Raw genomic sequence first — 20,869 nt, 5'->3', positions numbered from 1 at the left:
GATCGATTGCGATCTTGAGAGATGAAATTTTACACTAAATCAGTAAGAGAGCTTCCAGGCCATATACCAACTGAAAAGGTGTAAATTCTGTCGCTTTTCTCACCGAAGTCCTATATGCCCATAGAGCTGAGTACATGATTAAATTCCAATCCTGTTTGTGGACTCTAATCATTCTCTGCAGCATGCGCTTTAGGACTTTGTTGATCGCTTCAACTTGTTCATTAGCCTGTGGATAATATGGAGTAGAACTATTGTGGGATAGTCCTAATTTGGCAGTCAATTCAACCATCATGTGATTGCGAAAATGCAATCCATGATCTGTGACTATAGCCTGTGGAACATCGAACCTAGAGACTACATGATTGAAAAGAGTAGCCGTTTCGTCATTGTTGTTTAATGTAGGCATCACCTCGACCCATTTTTTAAAATAGTCAATAGTGACTATGATATACCCATTACCCCCAGGCAAGGTGGGTTACATGTCATGAAATCTATGCCCCATTTAGCGAATGGTGCAACAAGAACTACTAGATGCAGTGGTGTAGGTGGTAATGTGGTTTTGCGATAAAATATTTGACAAGCATGGCAACTTCTGACTGCAATTATGCAATATTTGAAGATTGTGGGCCAGAAGTAACCAACTCGTAAGATCTTTTGTGCAGTAGCGTAACCAGATAGATGCCCCCCACATGCGCCTGAATGACAGTCATTCAAGACTTTTTCAGCCTCCTCATGCGTGAGGCACCTTCGCAGAACTGTATTGACACCACGATGGTAAAGTGTATCACCGATGATCATGTAGTATTTTTCTTGGTATCGAGTACGTTGCTGTTCCAAGCGAGAGGTGTTAGGCCTAAAGGTTTGGGTTTGGAGATAGACTAGGATATCTCCATACCACAGGTCGCTTGATGATATCAGAAACAAAGTTTCATCCACGATTGATGCTTTAGATGTTAAATTGTTGGATGGTGATGGGAGATCACAAAGTGACCTCCTTAGAAAGTTTGATTTCCCTTGGAGTTTCTGAATCTGAAGCAAATTTGAAGGTGGAGACATGTCAATGATTGCCTGAACCTTACATGGGTCAAGTTGAATTCCATCCTTAGAAACTATGAAACCAAGTAACCAACCAGAACCAACACAAAAAACACACGTGTGTGGATTGAGTCTTATCTTGTAATGTTGGTAGCATAGAAATATATCTCTCAAATGCTGCGGATGATCAGTTCGCTTTCGTGAATGAGATGGTAGATCATCGAGATATGGTTGAATGATGTGTTTGATGTCATGGAAGGCATAGTTCATTGCGCTCTGAAATGTTTCCCCTGTGTTCTTCAAATTGAAAGGTAGTTTGCGGTACGTGAATGTGCCCCATGGAAATATAAATGTAGTGTTCGACTGGTCATGTGGGCGAATATTGATTTTATTGTATCCGAAAAATCCATCCATAAATGAAAAGACTTTGCATCCAGCACATTCATCAATTATTTGATCGATGAAGGGTGTAGGGTAGTTGTCCTTTGGACAAGCTTGATTTACATCCCTGTAATCGACGCACACTCTAATCATTCCTTGCTTTTTCATCACAGGAACAATATTCGATACCCAATCAATGAGAGGAATACGGTAAATGAAACCAGCATGCAAGTTTTTTCAACTTCTGCCTTAATGGCGGCGGATTTCTTCGGGTGAACTGGTCTAAGTCGTTGTCTTACTAGTTTGACATCTGGATACATATTTATTTCATGTTTAACAATACTCAAGTCAATGCCTGACATTTCTTCATATGACCATGCAAAGACATCTTTGAATTCACGAAAGAGAGCGCAGTATATTTCTAGTTCTAAAGGAGAACAAGATTTGCCAACATGTATATTCTCTACAACATTAGGTTTGGTTGAGATATTAATGGCAATAGTTTCTTCAATATTGGACAGATTTCACTTGGAATCCACCGTATTTACAGTGTTTGATAGAAAATCAAAAACTAAAGGATGATTAAGTTCGCTAGAATAATCTTCATTGTTATCTTGAAGCTGGGAATGATGGTGGTGATGTTCCCATGGTGCCTCTCCTATCATCATTGACTGAAATATTCCTTCATCTGTAGAATGTACATGAGAGAAAGGATCGGAAGAGGTGCCATACTCTAGAGACCTATCTATCCAAACACTTGCAGAGCAATGATTTGGGTTCGCCGCCCATGCCCAAAAAAATGATTGCTACAAAAATTCTATAGGGCTTGGGGGTAACACCTGGCGATGATCCACACTATCAAAATGTTTAGAGTTCTTCTTAATCTTTGTTGATGTAGAAGATGTCATGTAATAGGTTTCCACCGTGGAAACTTCCACCAGATTACTCGGAGGTGGGAGGGCAAAAGTACCCATTAAGGAAGGGTCTTTTAGGAGACCTACTTCAATATTTTGAAGTGATTGAGAACTTCCATGGATCAATGGAATGCTTCTAGTAACTTGCGAGCTGTTGGGGAGAAAGGTTAGTTGGTCAATGATTGTAATTCCACCTTGAAAAGGAAATGCAATATTTCTAAAATATGTTGACACAATAGCGGCCATAGCATAAATCCAAGGCCTACCCAGTAGGATATTGTAGTCAAGGTTTCCATCAATGACCTCGACTTCAATTTCTACTCTCTTGCCCCCCAGTTTGACTTGCAAGTTACTTAATATCCCATACGGTGTGTATGTTCTCCCATCGAATTCTTTTAATGTTGTTTATGATCATGACAAGGGTTGCGAGCCTAAAGTTTTCCAGCAACTCATTGACATAATACAGGTAGATGCTCCCTCATCAATGATTGTTCGATGAACAATTTTGTTGAGGGCTTTTACCTGTATAAGGAAAGCGACCTGTGCCGGTAACTGAGGTTCATATCCTTTATGATTAAAGGCCACTAGATTGGAATCCACTGGATCAATCCCACCTATCGCTGATAACAAAGCCTGCTTTTGGGAGGGGTAATTCTACAGTACTTCAAGTTTCGACATAGCGGATGGCGATTGGGCCAGATCCTCCACTATATTTTAATTCTGTGTTGCTCGAGCATGAGGATTAAATGTTGATTTATGTACTACTCCCTTAGGTGGTTTTATTGTTAATTCAAGAATGATTGGTGGAACAACTTCTGGCGAAGTTGTTGTCGAACTACTGGGTTGATCTGTAGCCTTGCTATTTGACGACTGTGGATTCCCATAATCTTTATTCCTTGTTGATATCAAAGCATCATTTTGCTGTTTTGAGATGGATAACATAAGCACTTGGGATGGGGAAGCACGATTAGTAGCAACCAGATTAGTTTCTAGGTTTGGAAACGGATCAGTCAATACCACTGAGGTACTTGAAGTCTTTAAAAACTTCACGAACTCAGCTCAATGTGGACAATCTCTCATGTAATGGTACTCATCACATATGAAACATGGCTGATTAGGTTTCTTTCGTCCAGTAGGGTTTCCAAAAGATTTCGCAGGTGCCAAATCTTCCTGTTTCTTATTTTTGTTTGTCCCTTTCTTCTTTCCCCCTGGTTGCTTTGGATTTTTTTCCTTGTCGGTTGACATGGCATTAATTTCCAAGGAAAGAGGTTCTTCATCTAATTTTTGAATAGAAACTGCACAGACTTTTTTAGATGTAGCCTTTGCAGTTTTCGTGCTTGTGGTACCAATCACGCCATCGCCAACATGTGAGTCCTTATTTGCTTTAGGAGGGGGAGGAACGGAAAATTCTGGTCTAGGAGCGTCAAGAATTTTGTCGTAGAGCATGCCAGAATGAGTATAGATCAAGTCTAAATATTGGGCACGAGCAATGACTTGCACTTTAGTGACAAATCCTCCCTTAGCCACATCCTCTGTAATAGAGGGCAATAATGACTTAATAAACAATTCAGCTAGAAGCTGATAAGGAACATATGTCTTTACCATTCGATGACGACGCTGCAACTCATGAATATGATCAGATATGTGAGTGGTTGTCGTCTATTTAAAGTTGGTAAGGAGTTCGGTCCCCGTTTTGTACCTTATGGTTAACTGAAAACGGGTTAAAAAGGTAGTGGCAAGGGTGTTGAAGTTATCAAACGAAGCTCTAGGCAATTCAATATACCATTTTGCTACCAGACTAGTGAGCATTCGTTGAAAAAGGTGAAGCCTAATCGAATCATCATTCAGGGTGTTAGATGAGCACCACAAATGGAATGTCATTACATGATTCAACATATCTTCACCTGGATTTCCTTTGAATTTAGGAATAGCAGAGGGAAGTTTATGAGGAATCGCTGGCTACCAAGGGGCGTAAGCAATTGGATCATTCATTATCCGGTTTAGATCTGGTAATTCTAGAGTTGCTACAAAGGGCAACTGTTGATTCAAGTTAGGCGAAGCATACCCAGGATAAGATGGTATTGCCTGAGCAGTAGGTCTTTGCATACCAGCATAATGTATCTGACGCTGGTAACTTTGATCAGGTTGATGGGCATAACCATTATAGTATGGTTGTTGATAACCATTTTGAAAATGTGGTTGCCCGTTACTTACGAAGCCTTGTTGCTCAGGTCCTTGGTAAGATTGCTGGAATTGCGGTTGTTGATATTGTACCAGCCATGGTTGTTGGACCATTTGTTGTTTCCCAATACCAGATGATTGACCAAGATGCGGAGTGATAGTACTTGTTTGAGCCTGAGTTGTTCCAGGTAAGGAGGCACTAACCTGAGGTTGTGATTGAACTGTGGAGACAAGAGGCTGTTGCATTGCAACCTGAGAGACTTGAGGTTGACACACAACAGGTAGTGCTTGTACTTGCGATACAGTCACAATAGCAGGTGTAGTGGGAATATTCGACACAGGTTGGACTGGTTGCATTGAATATACAACCCTTGGTTGTTGAGGTAGTATTGGTACCCAACCGCTGGATGTAATTCTAGTTTGACCTGAATTTTGTTGTAAACTCTCATATGGTTATTCTCCAGGAGGGAACAATGAAAAGGCATACTGCCCCCCATATGGTGGCAATCCAGTGCTTAAAGGATAGATCGGCCTTTGAAGACATACAAGATCAATTTGTTGAGTTTCAACATAAGAAATACCAGATGAGACTCTGGATGAAGAAATAGGAACAGACCATGTCATCAAAACAGTCCCTGGATGGACTCCAGCTAGCTGTTGATAACTAGCTGGGACAGATGGTATACTAGAAAACATTGTAGGAATGACAGTAGGAAGCTCTGCCGTAGCTATGACAGTTGACATAGTCCTAGATGTTGATGGTTGCTCAGACATATTTAGTCTATCCAAAATATTTCCTAGCAATTTGATAGGAACTTGCGATGAAGGATGATTAAAAGAACTAACTTCTGCAGTAGAAGGATATAAGTGGATCCCAGTTCCAAAATGTAATGGGGTACTGGATGGAAGATCCTCTACAATCTCTTCTATGGCAATCAGTCCAGGTGGAAGAGGTAGACCGTCAGGTCCGTAAAATATTTCTAGAGCCAAAGAAGTTATAGCTTCTGTAGTAATAGATACTGGAGGGGTGGCACCTTCTGAGTTCTAGAATTCAACTTCCAGATGTTCAGGTAAGTGAACTTCAGTCCATAGTTCAACTCTAGATGGAGCTATCTCAGGTATAAAAGTGCCTACCGTTACACTAGGATTAGTTCTAATGTCCTCTTGTAACTGTGGAGCTTCTTCTGTAAAGGCAGATGTACCAGGAATGATCAGAGTAACTGTAGTCTCTGACGATGTTGAAACACAAGTTTCAAATAAATAAGGTGAATTGGACTCAGTTAAACGAGACTGTTTTGCTTGGAATGGTTTCGTCTCCGGAGTCAAAGACAGTTGACTCGCTAGTCTCCATGAACGACGGGGTTTTGATTGACTTTCTTCCATGATTGCGGATTACTTGATCAATTCAAAATTAAGGGAAAAAGATGTTCTGTATTTAAATAAATTTTAATGACACTTTGACAAAAATTTTCTTTTTCAATTTTTAAGAGTCAAGAAAAAGCTAAAGGTGACTCTAGTTGCCTTCGATTTTTAATGAGCCTGAAGTGACAAGTGCTCAGATGGACCTTTTCTTTTAAGGAGTTAAAAAGGGACGAAACTGACTTCTCTAGAAATCTAGATAGAGGGATTACCAAACCAATAGCAAAACTGCAATATACACCTTGGCGGTAAATTAAAGAGAAATTACCAAGGATTTTATGTACGACAATCAATCTTCTCAAATGCTATGTTCAGTGCATTGCAATCGATAGGGTAGTAGACACGGTTTCCTAAGGATAAAGGATATCAGCCTATTGTGGTCTCTCAATATATACTTGACGGTACGGGGAGCACAAGTCCGTATTGGCACTTATCATATCAAAGAGGAGGAAGCACCCAACCTTCGATGAAAACTATAGTTACCAAGTTTTACGAAGCCTGAACACGTCTCTAGCCTAGACTTCTAGATGTGTTGCGTTAGGTTCCAAAGCGTTTTTATGTTCATTGAGATTTATTTTAGAGTTGATCTTGCTTAGAAGTTTGTCTTTCAAGGTTTACCGCATGATGTAGATGTAAAATTCCTAAATATGCAATCTAAAATGATAAACAATCGTTTATTTTGTTTTAGCAATGAAAATCCTAGCTACTAAGGAAAGAAGAATACAATTCTTTCAAAATAGAGCAAAGAGCACACACTAAATGCACTTTTCCTAAATCATATTTCGCACACAGTCTAAATGCAAATGCAAATGCATGTATTTGTTTTTCGTTTCCTTAATGTGAGAATGCTCAAAAGGAAAACTAAGTACAGATCTGAACTATTTTCTTCAAAAAGACACTTTGACGATTTCTTTTCAAAAAATGAAAGGAAGAATAAAACGACACTTCCGATTTCGAATGGAAAACTGCTTTCGACACTTCAAATATTAACAATGCACATCAAATACAATGACAAAAGTACAATCGACTAAATAGAGGAGGAAGACTTTACGACACTCTTCTTTTTGACTCAAAATGACATTTATGACACTTTTTGCATCAAAAAACGAAAGTTCGATTAAGCTACTTTCGACAAAGGAGGACTATAAATGATTGACAAATACATAAAAACATTTACAAATCCTAATCAATGGAGGCTGAATAATGTAAAGGAAGGAGGCTTCATCAATGAGACACTGATCATGAACAACAAAACTACTGAATAGAGCTGAAAACAAGGAGGAAAAACCAAATTTCAAAGAGAGAAACAGTATCACTCAATCATCGCACCTGTCCTTAAGGGAAACAGGGATGCATCTCACTTGCAACACACGGGATTTACGGTGCATACAGGCTGCTAGTTACAGACAGTGCGATGGACCAGGGAGTGAAACTGAGTTTGGTTTTTGTTCAAAATTTGCAGCTAAGTTCAGTGATTTAGGCTAAGTTATGATGGACAGTAAAAACAAAGTATAGGGGTATGATCTTATGAGGTTATTGAGCTACCACGAGGATGCTTAGAATTCTTGTAAGTCAGATGTTCAGTTCATAAACCAACCCATAGATTGACTGAAGCAACATTCATCTACTTCATAATTGCATAGAAAAAACGGTTTGAAGGCTAGCTGGCTAACTTTAGGCTCCGTCTATAGTTTATAAAGCAAACAACAATAACAAACAAATAAACTATTCGATCTCCAATGGAGTCTCCATTTTGTTTCCGGGAAAACTAGTGTCGATTTGAACTGCTAGTCCCACTAAGATGGGTAGCTATCTTAGAAACAAACAAACAAAGCAATTCAAGATTTCCTTTAAGTGTAATAGATAAGAGAGAAGCAAAGAGGACCAACCTGGATCTTCCGCTTGGATCCTTGCTTGATTTCTCTCTCCCTTGATAGAATTTTCCACTCCTTTCCTACTTTTCCCGCTTTAAAGAGTACTTGTAGAGTCAAAGTAACAGAAAACCATCAAAGCATCTTGATCTAAAACATCATAAACAATGCAGAATTAGAAACACATTAAACATACAATTGCATTCATAAACTAAGATTCACAAACACACGATTATATGGAGGAAAACTCAAAGAACTTTATTAATAGTAGAAGAGAGGATTACAACCCAGCTGCCTAATCCAACATCATCCTCCCAGCATAGAAGCCCTCTTCACCTCATGAAAAGAAGGATCACCCAACAATACAATTTCTCTTCTCATAGATAAATCAACATCACTTCCTTACAAATTACAAAATTCTAGCCTCCAGATCTCTCAGATGAGGGATCCATTTATAGATGTCTTGCAAGGGTGTGAGTCAGCTCTAGGTTTTTGATTAGTGTCATTCCACTGATAGTTCTTGGTTCCACTTGGAGATTTCATTGATCTCTTACTCATCCCTGGGTGAATTCAGAGAGGCAAGTGTCATATGAGAAATTTATGGAAGATTCCATGATCATCAACTTAGCAAACTGTCTCTGCCATTTGTCTATTATCACTCATCGCACCCCATAGAAGTCTCTTTCAGCATGCATTGCACCTTGACCATGGAGCAGTCAGTATGGTCCAATTTTGGTCAGTTCTGAGTGGTTTTTCAGGTGGAACTTCTGGGAAATGATGTAATCAGTCGACCATGATCCTTTAGGGTATGAAACAACACTTTTAGGGACTAAAGAGCCCTTGGTTTATGGACATATGAGTTTGGGGTTGCAGTGCCCAAATATGTCTATAACAGTCTTCCACTTGGATTAGAACATTAGGAGCAATAATGTGTAGGAAATTTAATGTTGCAAGTTGGCATTGAGCATATGAGAAACAATCAAGTTAGAGAGTCGTGATTACTATCCTTAATTGAATTGAGGTTGTCCATTGATGATGGTTGCTTGAATAGGGTGAAAGTATGAAATCCTTTAAACCAACCTCTTTGAAGAATGAGCAAACATTGATAGGGGAAGGTTTCTTGGAAACAAGGAATAAGAGACCGCCCTAGAAACTAGTGCATGGTGCACCATATCAAAAACATTTTGCATTGATTAATAATTTCATATAGGGAGATGAGTTGACCAATGAATTGGGGACTCAAGAATTCTTTTGAATGAAGCATTAATGAATGTTAACCAATGTAGTGATTGTAAACTACACTAACATAGCTTACCTACTATCACAATAAGCACTAAGATGTGAGTAATGTAGAGGGTGTATTTGGGGCCATGTAGATGTAGAGAAACTTATGACATCAGAAAACTCATTGATTAGGGTGAAAAATCTACTTGATACTAGATCAAAATGTCAGATTCAAACAATTATGGATGTGAGAACTCCAGAAGAAAACTACACACAAAGCACTAATTGCAGAAGCCTCGAAAAAATAATCTAATTGATACTAGATTCAGAGCTCAAGAATCATCGTGATAAATGATTGAAAAGTATAAATGAGTGGGGTGCAATAGACCAATGAGGTCTAAGATAGACATATAGAGGGGTGACTCATTGTAAGTGCTTTGAAAAAAGGAAATTGACATTGTTGTTGGGACAAGATAATGCTAGAAGGTGGAACAAGCAAAACATTCTTGATTTCCCATTGTTTGATATTTTGATGTTTTTGTGTTTTTTTTTAAGAATAAAGTAATGGATAATTTGGGTGTGTTAGAAGCAATGAAAAAAATATAGTTGTCGAATTTATTAGAACTACGATTTCAAAATGGGAACTCTAGCCTTAAAACCCATATATTTGAGTAAAGTACCAATCTAGAACATAGTTCACTTCCAAAAAAACATAGTCATCGACTTGATGAAAATTGTAATCTCAAAATGAAAATTTTTACCTTAAAACCCTAAAATGAAATTAACCCTCAAATAGAAAATGGGTACTTATTGAGTCTCTCTCTCTCATGCATGTAATCCTCCCCACCTAGGTTAAATTCCCACAAGTGACATGTTGAATTCAAATGGAGTATACTGTTGTAATGGATTTGAGACTTGTTATTGTACAACCTTAAGCCTTGAAGTTTCCCTTGCTCATGGGCTAGAGGGTGAGGTGCTTGGTTAAATGGAAAATATATATTTTCCATGTAACTAAGCATATTGTAATATGCATAGTGTCTTACTATCTAATTAAGGATATGGAGTATCTAGACCCGACCTCTAAGGTTACTTTATGTTGATGGGGTTAGAAAAATTCTTCTTCCTTCAAGCATCTTAAAACTCATCTTTGATACCACCATATTATTCATCTCATCAATAGCTTTCCAATGACACAAATTTAATTCAAATATGAGCTTTGGACACAAAGTTATTCTTATTTGAAATTTTATCCTCCAAGTGCCTCATCGACATCTGAGCCATTTCCATGTGGTATTCCTCCCCCCTTGTGACCCCCTGATACAACATCGTGCCACATAAACTCACCATGTTAGCATTCCATGTCAGCCTACCATGACATCATGCAACATTAGAACATTATTGGGTTTTTTTAATATTAGGAGGAAAACTTGATAGTTGGTATCCCAACCTCTCAATACCTGATCATTTGATATTTGATAACTCGATATGTGAGGGGGGAGCTATTTACCAAGACTTAGCCAATGTTTCCACATCCAAACACTCGATACCCTAACAATTGATAGGATGATAACATTAAGTTCCGATACTTAGTTAACAAATCGTCAACTAATAGAGACTTAGATTTCTGTCTATAAACATTTCTATCCATCAGTTCATCAGGCCACCGAGATACATAACACTACTCCCTTATGAATTCACTCAATATCCAATAGTCCAACATTCGATTGCCTGATATTCAATAGTTTGATATCCTAATATATCGATAGCAGATATTCTCACATGCATCAATCGACTACGTGAAAGATAATAAAATGGGATGGGAATTTCTCCACAAATCAACAAATGATATTAGGATTTGCTAGTATCAAGATTTTTTGTTGGGGGTTGTTTGATGTGTCACTTGAGGCCTAATATCTCAATATTCTGATAGCTTTACATCCCATCTTTCTAGACTTAAGATCCTTTTGTCTAAGCTCTTGCTAATTCCCTTTGTTGGACCATATGAATAGGGGCTAGGGCTAAAGCCTCACATCCCTGAATTCCAAAGACTTCTACTAACAACCTCAAAAATTCAAATGGTCATGCTTAAAATTCTAAAACTTTCACTTAGCTACCAAATTAATTTTAGAGGACTAAAACTAACTCTAATAGGGCATAAACCTTCCAAAACACTTCTAAAGTTTCAAATACCCTTGAAAACCTATGAAGGAACTTTAAAAGAATACTCATACATCACTACTTCTTTGACAAAAGATAAGGAGTTTTCCCATTCCCAACTCTACAACCTTGCCCAACTGAATAAAGTTCTCTCACTACTTTGGGATTGCAACACCACACTATCAACTTTAAACCCTTATAAATAGAGGGGACAATACTCTGGCTTACCTCCAAAGGAAACAAAGTCTTCCAACATTGAAGAATTTTAAAGTCGTGTAGTTTCCAATAGGGATACAACCACAGTTGTTCCGTCTCGCAACTGGATTGGAGAAGGCCATTCACATCTCTAAAAGGGACACACAAACCTACTTTAATTCCTTCAAACTTCGACCATTCAATATATATTTTGTGCTCTTCAACACTTTCTATCTGAGGTTCTGTGAAAACTCTTTTATCTGAGTCCTTCCTTTCTTCAAGGTTTTGACTATGAATAACACATATTTATCACATGTATCATATTACAAGAGTTAATTTTACATATAAAATTCTGTAATAACTAGCTTGGAGAAGGCCATTCACATCTCTAAAAGCGCCACATAAGGCTACTTTAAGTCCTTCAACAACATTCCAACATTAACAATGTAAACTTTGAAATGGGAACTATAAACTCAAAACGGGAACTTTGGCCAAAAAACCCCAAAAAACATGAAAAACAGTGCTAAAAACAAAAAGTGTGTGTACTGGAACGATGTTTTTTTTTGGGGTCAATTTTGAACATGTTTTAAAAATGGCAATGAAAATGAATTTTTTGTGCAAAAAACACCCTGAAAATGAAAAGTGTTGTTACTCAAACGATGGCTTTTTTTAAGGGTCAATTTTCAACTTAAAAAAAAAATACAGTAAAACCAAATTTTTTATGTGCAAAAATTGTGCGGAAAACACCCTCAAAACGAAAAGTGTTGATGTTGGAATAGCACTTTTTTTTTCTAGGGTAAATTTTCAACATTTTGAAATAATTGTATAAAAGATTTTATTATGACTCTGAAAAACATTAAAATTTCAAAAGAATAATAAAAACATAAAATAAAATAAAAATTAAATTAAAACAACGAGAAAAAAACAAAAAAAAAGGCTAAATAAAAATAGCAAAACGTAAATAAATATATATATTAAAAACAAAATATAAAATTTAAAAAAAATAATCATAAACATGTTAAAAAAAAACAAAATTAACCTATAAAAGATAAGAATTAAAAAATTAAAAAAATATAAAGAAATTAATAATAAGAAAAACATATTTTCATTTTTTTTTTTTTAATCTCTTAAACCATAAAAAAATTGGAAAAAAAAAACAAAATTTTAAAAAACTATAAAATTAAGTAAGTAAAAATAGGGAATTTTTAAAAAGCATTAAAAAAAAAAACGAACAAACAAACTAACTATATTAAAAAAAATAGAAAATTAACCAAAAAAATAAAAAAACTACTAAAATTAAGATTAAAAATATTTTTAAAAAACCCTAAAAAAACAAAAATGTGCTGAAATAAATAAATAAATGAAAAAAAAAAAAACAATTAGAATTTTAAAAATATGCATATTTTGAAATTTAGAAATAAAACATAAAAATAAAAATAAAAAACATTTAAAATTAAAAAAATATATATATTTTTGATTTAAAAGAAAACAAAACATTCCAAATTTTATATTAAAGATTTTAAAATTAAAATTTAAAATTTCGATTTAAAAAAATTAAAATTAAAATTAAAAAAAACTAAATATATATATTTTTTATTTTTTTAAAAATAATATTTAAAATATTTTAGAAAAATATATTTTACAAATATAAATAAAATAAAAAAAAAACATTTAAAGTTTAAATTAAAAAAAATACAATTAACATATTAACAACTTTTTTCTATTAAAAAAAAACAATTTTATCGGCCACCGCTCGACCGTCCATGGGGGTGCGGCTTTGGGCGGTGGAGCTGCATGTAGCTCCGTCGCCCTGGGCCACGCCACCACGAGCGGCCAGGTGATGGCTATCCGATTCCAAGAATCAGATAGGCATTGCCTAGTTGCCCATGGGGGTGGCTATCCAATTCTCAAAATTGGATAGCCACCACCAAGCCACCCACACGGGCAGTCAAGTAGTGGCTATATGATTCTGAGAATCAGTTAGCCACCCCCATGGGCGGCTAGGCAGTGGCTATCCGATTCTGAGAATCGGATAGCCACTGCCTGACTGCCTATAAGACCCACGAGTCATCGTTACGAGTTGGTGGGTTGGGCGGTCCAACCAAGTGCGTTTAACTGATGAGTCAGCATGGGTGCACTGAAGCAAGACGAGTTGGGCACGTTTAACTAATGAGTGGAGGGAAGCCCCTCATGACGCGATGAGTTGACCGAACGAACCAAGGAACACGCGCACAAAAGTCATATGCGAAAATAGATAAGTGTTGGCGGGTGGCGAACTTATATGGAAGGGCAGTCCCTCACATAGGCGCCCACACCATAGGTCGACATTGGAGACTGGAAAATTAACCAAATGGTGGGTCAGCTTGGCAAGTTGGAACCCCAACCCAAAGTTAGACTGCCATATACATTAGCAGATGAATGGTGGAGAAAGACATCAAGGAAAATCATCAAGTCTTGGAAGCGCGAGCTAGAGAAGATGAGCTGCAGATTTGGCAGACTTGGGTGAACGATGAAGTGTAGGCAGTGGCTAGGTCGAAGCACGGAGCCAAGGCGAAAGCATTTCTGGTGAAGTCGCAGGGCGAGCTGACAGGTTAGAACGCAGGTCAGGTAGCGGGTGAAACTGCAGGTCGGGCGACGGTATAACTGTGGGTCAGGTCGCAGGCTGAATGTGGGGTGGGTGCACACAGAAGTGAAATGGGTTAACTTCAGGGTGGGCGCACATGGTAACTTGATGAGTTCGGGTGGAGGCGCCACAGGTGATAGAATGGGCGACCCGTGAGCTGGTCGACACAACCGTTCGACGAGTTGGGTAGGAACACCTGAGGTGACAAAACAAGCGACTGGGGGTGGTTGACAGGGAGTTTGGGAAAGCTTGGGTAGGAGCACCCAAGATGACAGAATGAGCGACCCGTGAGTTGGTCGACCCGACAGTTTAGCGAGATGGGCAGGAGTGCCCCACGAGATGAACGAAACGATGGTTGACATGATAGTTTGGGTGGGGTGTGTTTCGATTGGAACGATGTGGGCGAGCAGCGGGGTGTGCGCTGAGTGGGCGACATGACTGGGCAGCGCTGCACGAGGTAGCTGAACGACTGGTGGTTTGAATGAATGTTGAACGATGGTGAATGGTGGAGGTGGCCCGTGGGCACCTCTGCCTGGTGAAAGGCAAGGCTGCATGGTGGTGTAGGTCGAGGTTGTAAGTTTGCTGGTTTTGAGAGTTGGAACCTGGGGTTCCTCTTCAGTTGTAAATTTACAAGAATTCTGATATTGTCATTATTATTGGGCAGACTCATATTGTAGGGAGTTGCCCCTCCTGTTTATTATCCACTGTGCACTTATGTTAAAATGATAATGATGATGAATGTTTTATGAATGTTTCCGCTGTGCTAAACGAAGATAATACTTGGAAAGTTGAAAAATAAACTAAGTATGAAAGTTAGGCGTAGTCCACACTTGTGAGTATTGTTAAAAAGAAAACGGGTGGTGGTGTCGCACCCCCCTTCGTGCGGTTGGAAGAGTACCGCCGCTTAAGGTCGCGCCCCACGGGCGGTGGCTGTCTGATTCTCGGAATTGGATAGCCACCGCCTGACCACTCGTGGGGGTGGCTATCCAATTCTCGGAATCGGATAACCACCACCCGATCGCCTATGGGGCGCAACCCTGGGTGCATATATGTTTTTTAAAGTTTTAATCGTAAATATATGTTTTTTAAAGTTTTAAATGTTTTTTATTTTTTAAAAATTGAAAATTATGTTTTTTTTTTAAATCCTATATATATATATATATTTTTTTTTTTTTTTAAATTTAAAATGTTTTTAGGTTTTTTTGATTTTTTTTTTTTTCGTTTTTTGTTTATATATATATATATATATATATATAATTTGAGTATATTTTGGTTTTTTAAGCTTTTTTGGTTTTTTGTTGTTGTTGTTGTTGGTTTTTTTTTTTTTTTCTATTGTTTTTTAATCTAGTTTGTTTTTATTTTATTTTTGTAGTTTTTTGTTAACACTTTTTTTTATTTTTTTCTATTTTTAGTTACTTAATTTTATAGTTTTAATTATTATTTTTTTTTCCAAATTTTTTTATGGTTTACAAGATATATATATATATATATATATATATATATATATATATATTTTACATTTTTATGTTTTTTTTTTTCTTCTTTTAATATATATTTTTATATTTGCTTTTTTTTATGTCAAAAAAAAATTGACATAAAAAATTTTAGTGTAAAAAAATGTAACATTTAAAAAAATATCCACACTTAATGCATTAAAAAATTTAAAATGTAAAAAATTGTTAAATTTAGAAAATAATTATTTACATTTCATACATTAGAAAATTTAAAGCCAAAGAATAGTATTTTGAAAAAACGGCTTGATGCAGAATCACCACTTTTTAAAATCAACATGCAAATCACTAACATTCTAAAATGTAATGTACATAAAAAAATTTAAAATGCCAAAAACTATGCTCTAAAAACGTATGTGTGTTATGGATCACCCCTTTTCAAAATCGGGTCACTTTTTCGCCATCTCTACGAAACGGGTAACAGTATCAGTTCCCATTTCAAAGTTTACATTGTTCATTAAAGGGTTTTTTCAATGAACTCTTTAACAATTTTCATCTAGTGTTTTGTGAAGACTCGTTTCTCTGAGTCCTATCTTCCTAATCAAGGCTTCGACTATGAATAACACATTGATCATAGTTTCATAATTTAAGGGTTACTTCTACGTATAAAATTCTGTAATAACTAGATTGGAGACGACCATTCACATCTTTATAAGGTCCATAGAAGCCTACTTCAAGTCCTTCAACAAACTTCCACCATTTAAGAGCTTTTCAATGAACTCTTTACTACTTTCCATCTGATGTTCTATAAAGACCTTTTCTATGAACCCTACCTTTCTAATCAAGGATTTTACTATGAATAACCCATATTTATCATAGGTATCATATTTTAAGGGTTAGCTTTGCATATAACATCTTGTAACAAATTAATTTATAGCTAGAATCCAAACAAAATTACTCATCGTTTCAACTCATCATTACAATATTCTTAGTTATACAACACAACAATAATCATGAAACATAGAACATCAATTTCATTTCACTAAAAGAGAAATAAATACAGTTATCTGTTTCACTTAACCTTCTTGGAAAATGAAGAAGTGAAAGCCACTCTTCACCCAACCATAAGTTCGACTACATTGCGATCTTGCATGTAGCTGGCCACTCTCAAGCTGAATTCAATGTATTGAGATATACTTAGGGTTCAAAAATATTCAATTTTAAGTAAAGAAAATGAGGGTTACTCTCCTTCATACACAAGGATTTAGTATGTTGTCTTTTAGTGTGTTGGTATCTAGCTATTACTACAAAGTCTCTACCTTTTCCTTCCCTTTATATTGGTTCGACACCAACACACTCTTTCCAACTAGTCTAAAACACATAAAACTAGCCAAAATGAAGTCTAAGCAAAATGAAATTAAAAATGAAAAAGTAGAAGGTTCGTATACAAATATGTTTTTAATTTGAAACTTGAAAATGCAGTTATTAAATTATATGTTTTTACTTTGAAATTTAAAAATGTAGTTATTAAATTATGTTGAATGTAAATAAAGTGTAATTATGTTGATAAGCATGTCGATTTTGGAATAGGGTTTTTTAATTTTTTTATAATTTAATTATCAATAATTATTTGGTGGATATTAGTGATTTAACCTACATAGAATATTCTAGAATATTCTCAGTAGTATATACACATTAAAGATTGAGATTTATCTCCATAATAGTTATGCCTTTTTTACTCTTTTAATTAAATTGATTATCCAAAAAATGTTATATGAACTGGTGTCATATGAAATGGGTTATGTTATTTTGAACATGTGATATTGATAAGTCATGGTATTGTAACAAAGATATTTACAAATTAAGAATCTCCATAATAACTTGGGGGTAAATATTTGATGACAAAATTTTCAATCCATGTTTTTTTAAATACATGCATGTTTAACTTATATATTAATTATTTTTTATAATTAATAACAATAATAATAATTTAAAATAAATTTATAATTTATTTATTTATTTTTTAATTAAATATAACAACTCGTGATCTATTATGAAGTTATTGCTTTGATGCTTATGATGGATTGATGCCAATCGACATTTACCATCCATTTAATTTATATAGTTGCACTAATTATTAAATTACTTTAATAACAAACAAGATTCACAAAGCTATTATTGAAAAAGAAATCAATGTTTGATTTATTCCAATATACAATAATAACTTTAATTTTTACGTTGTAATAAGTGGGTTCCAAATCTCTCCACACAAGGGTCTTTTTACCTTATTGTTTACTCAATCTACAAAGTTGGAACGTAAGTGAGCTCCTTTATGAGTGGACATTAAGAAAAGTGTACAAGGAGTGAAAGGGTAATAAATTCAAGGGGCCAAACGGAAAGAAATTCAAGCAATGAATTGATATGAATTGTGGTTTTTTATCTCTTCAATGGGATCTTAGTAACATACTCTTCAAAATGCATTCCATGTAATCTCTGTGTAGATGGATAATGAAATCTCAATTTTGAATTAGTTTTCTTATGAATTATTTCCATTTATTAGTAATTATCTCTGAGTTTAGTTGATAATAATGTAGGAAAAATGAATGGGTTTTATGGAGTTTACAATTCTAATTAGGTTCACACATATGCAGTATGTTGCATATAGTAGTGCATGTGCATTTATGAGTCATAGAACGACCATTTATTATTTTATATGGATCACATGAATCTCAAGGGATTTCTTGCTTGAGTGGTACAAATATTAAATTATAAACCATGTCACCCTACAAATAGTGCACTGATGCTTTGAATAGGGCTAGTGGGGTACTAAATAGCCATGTTATGGTGTGATTCTCTAAAATTGTAGGTTATATGCCAATTGGATATGTTTTCAATATCCAATTGGATAGGGGGTTGTTTGATGTGTCACTTGAGGCCTAATGTTTCAATATTCTGATAGCTTTACATCCCATCTTTCTAGACTTAAGATCCTTTTGTCTAAGCTCTTGCTAATTCCCCTTTGTTGGATCGTATGAATAGGGGCAAGGGCCAAAGCCTCAAATCCACGAATTCCCAAGACTTCTGCTAACAACCCCAAAAATTCAAATGGTCATCCTTAAAATTCTAAAACTTTCACTTAGCTCCCAATTTAATTGTAGAGGACTAAAACTAAATCTAATAGGGAAAAAACCTTCCAAAACACTTATAAAGGCTCAAATACCCTTGAAAACCTATGAAGGAACTTTAAAAGAATACTCATACCTAACTACTTCTTTTAAAAAATATAAGGAGGTTTCCCATTCCTAGCTCTACAACCTCGCCCAAATGAATAAAGTTATCTCACTACTTTGGGACTGAAACACCACACTATCAACTTTAAACCCTTGTAAATAGAGGGGCCAATACTCTGGCTTACCTCCAAAGGAAAAAAATTCTCCCAACATTGAATAATTTTAAAGTCTTGTAATTTCCAATAGGGATACAACCACAGTTGTTCCATCTCGCAATTGGATTGGAGAAGGCCATTCACATCTCTAAAAGGGACACACAAGCCTACTTTAATTCCTTCAAACTTCCACCATTCAACATATTTTTTGTGCTCTTTAACACTTTCTATCTGAGGTTCTATGAAAACTCTTTTATCTAAGTCCTTCCTTTCTTCAAGGCTTTGACGATGAATAAACCATATTTATTGCATGTATCATATAACAAGAGTTAATTTGACATATAAAATTATGTAATAACTGGCTTGGAGAAGGCCATTCACGTCTCTAAAAGGACCACACAAGGCTACTTTAAGTCCTTCAACAACATTCCACCATGATTCAAGGGTTTTTCAATGAACTCTTTAACACTTTTCATCTAGTGTTTTGTGAAGATTCGTTTCTCTGAGTCCTATCTTTCTAATCAAGGCTTCGACTATGAATAACACATTTATCATAGGTTTCATAATTTAAGGGTTACTTCTACATATAAAAATATGTAATAACTAGATTGAAGACGACCATTCAGATCTTTATAAGGTCCATAGAAGCCTACTTCAAGTCCTTCAACAAACTTCCACCATTCAAGAGTTTTTCAATGAACTCTTTACTACTTTCCATCCGATGTTCTATAAAGACATTTTCTATGAAACCTACCTTTCTAATCAAGGATTTGACTATGAATAACACATATTTATCATAGGTATCGTATTTTAAGGGTTAGTTTTGCATATAACATTTTTTAACAAATTAATTTATAGCTAGAATCCAAACAAAATTACTCATTGTTTCAACTCATCATTACAATATTCTTAGTTATACAACAGAACGATAATCATGAAACATATAACATCAATTTCATTTCATTAACAAAGAAATAAATACAATTATCTGTTTCACTTAACCTTGTTGGAAAATGAAGAAGGGAGAACCACTCTCCACCCAACAATAGGCTCGACTACATTGTGATCTTGCATGTAGCTGGCCACTCTCAAGCCAAATTCAATGTATTGAGATAATATATTACTTAGGGTTCAAAAATATTCAATTTGAGGTAAAGAAAATGAGGAATACTCTCCTTCATACATAAGGATTTAGTATGTTTCCTTTTAGCCACTAAACCAAGGCCTATTACCTTTCATATTGTGGCCACATGTGATATACATAATGCAAAGGGAGCCCTTCAATAAGAAAATATTCCCTTGATACTTCCCTTTCTTAATGCTTCTTGTGCATATATTCAATAATAATCCTTAATAATTTCATTTGACCCTCTAACTTAGTCTGGTGACTTCATCATTGACTTCCCTAACCAATAAAGTAGTCCACAACTCCACACATGCTACTGTATCACAAAATGATTTTTTCCTTACCTTCTTCTTATAGTAATTGTATTATAATCCAAACATGGTTATGAATTCATTTCATATGCTACTCTCATTATTAAGCATAACATTCTACAAGTCACATACCACATAATATTTTCTCATCCTCATTTTAGTTCTTTGCTCTATCTCCCCCACACAGACACTATAATTTTTATTTTCTAACTCCACACGCACTATCAATATGAGAATTTAGGTACCTTCCTTGGGCTACATGGTGAATTCTAATTCCCATAACGGGTATGTATCCCATGCCTCTAGAGCAGTTTGGTAATGCTACCATTTCTTTTCATAATTTTGGCAGTTTGATAGTTCAACTACCAAATATGAAATAAGAACATTTAATTTTTGTAATATAGAAAACTTCCCCAAATCCCCCTTAAAAATTACTCTCTTGGGAATCAGGATCTATGCTGGCTACTCTCTTCTTCATCTTTAGCAATATATTAGATAAATATGAATATTTATATCAGTTGAAATGTGGAAAAATGTCCATGTCGTTCATCCCAACATTATTACTCTTAATTACATGTTACAAAATTTGGGGATTA

The sequence above is a fragment of the Pinus tabuliformis genome, chromosome 9, assembly GCF_031772625.1.
Source record: "Pinus tabuliformis cultivar Carrire ecotype Pingquan chromosome 9, CPIR1, whole genome shotgun sequence".
In the NCBI taxonomy this organism is placed as follows: Eukaryota; Viridiplantae; Streptophyta; class Pinopsida; order Pinales; family Pinaceae; genus Pinus; species Pinus tabuliformis.
The sequence above is the reverse complement of the archived record's forward strand: the minus strand, read 5'-3'. Positions refer to the sequence as shown.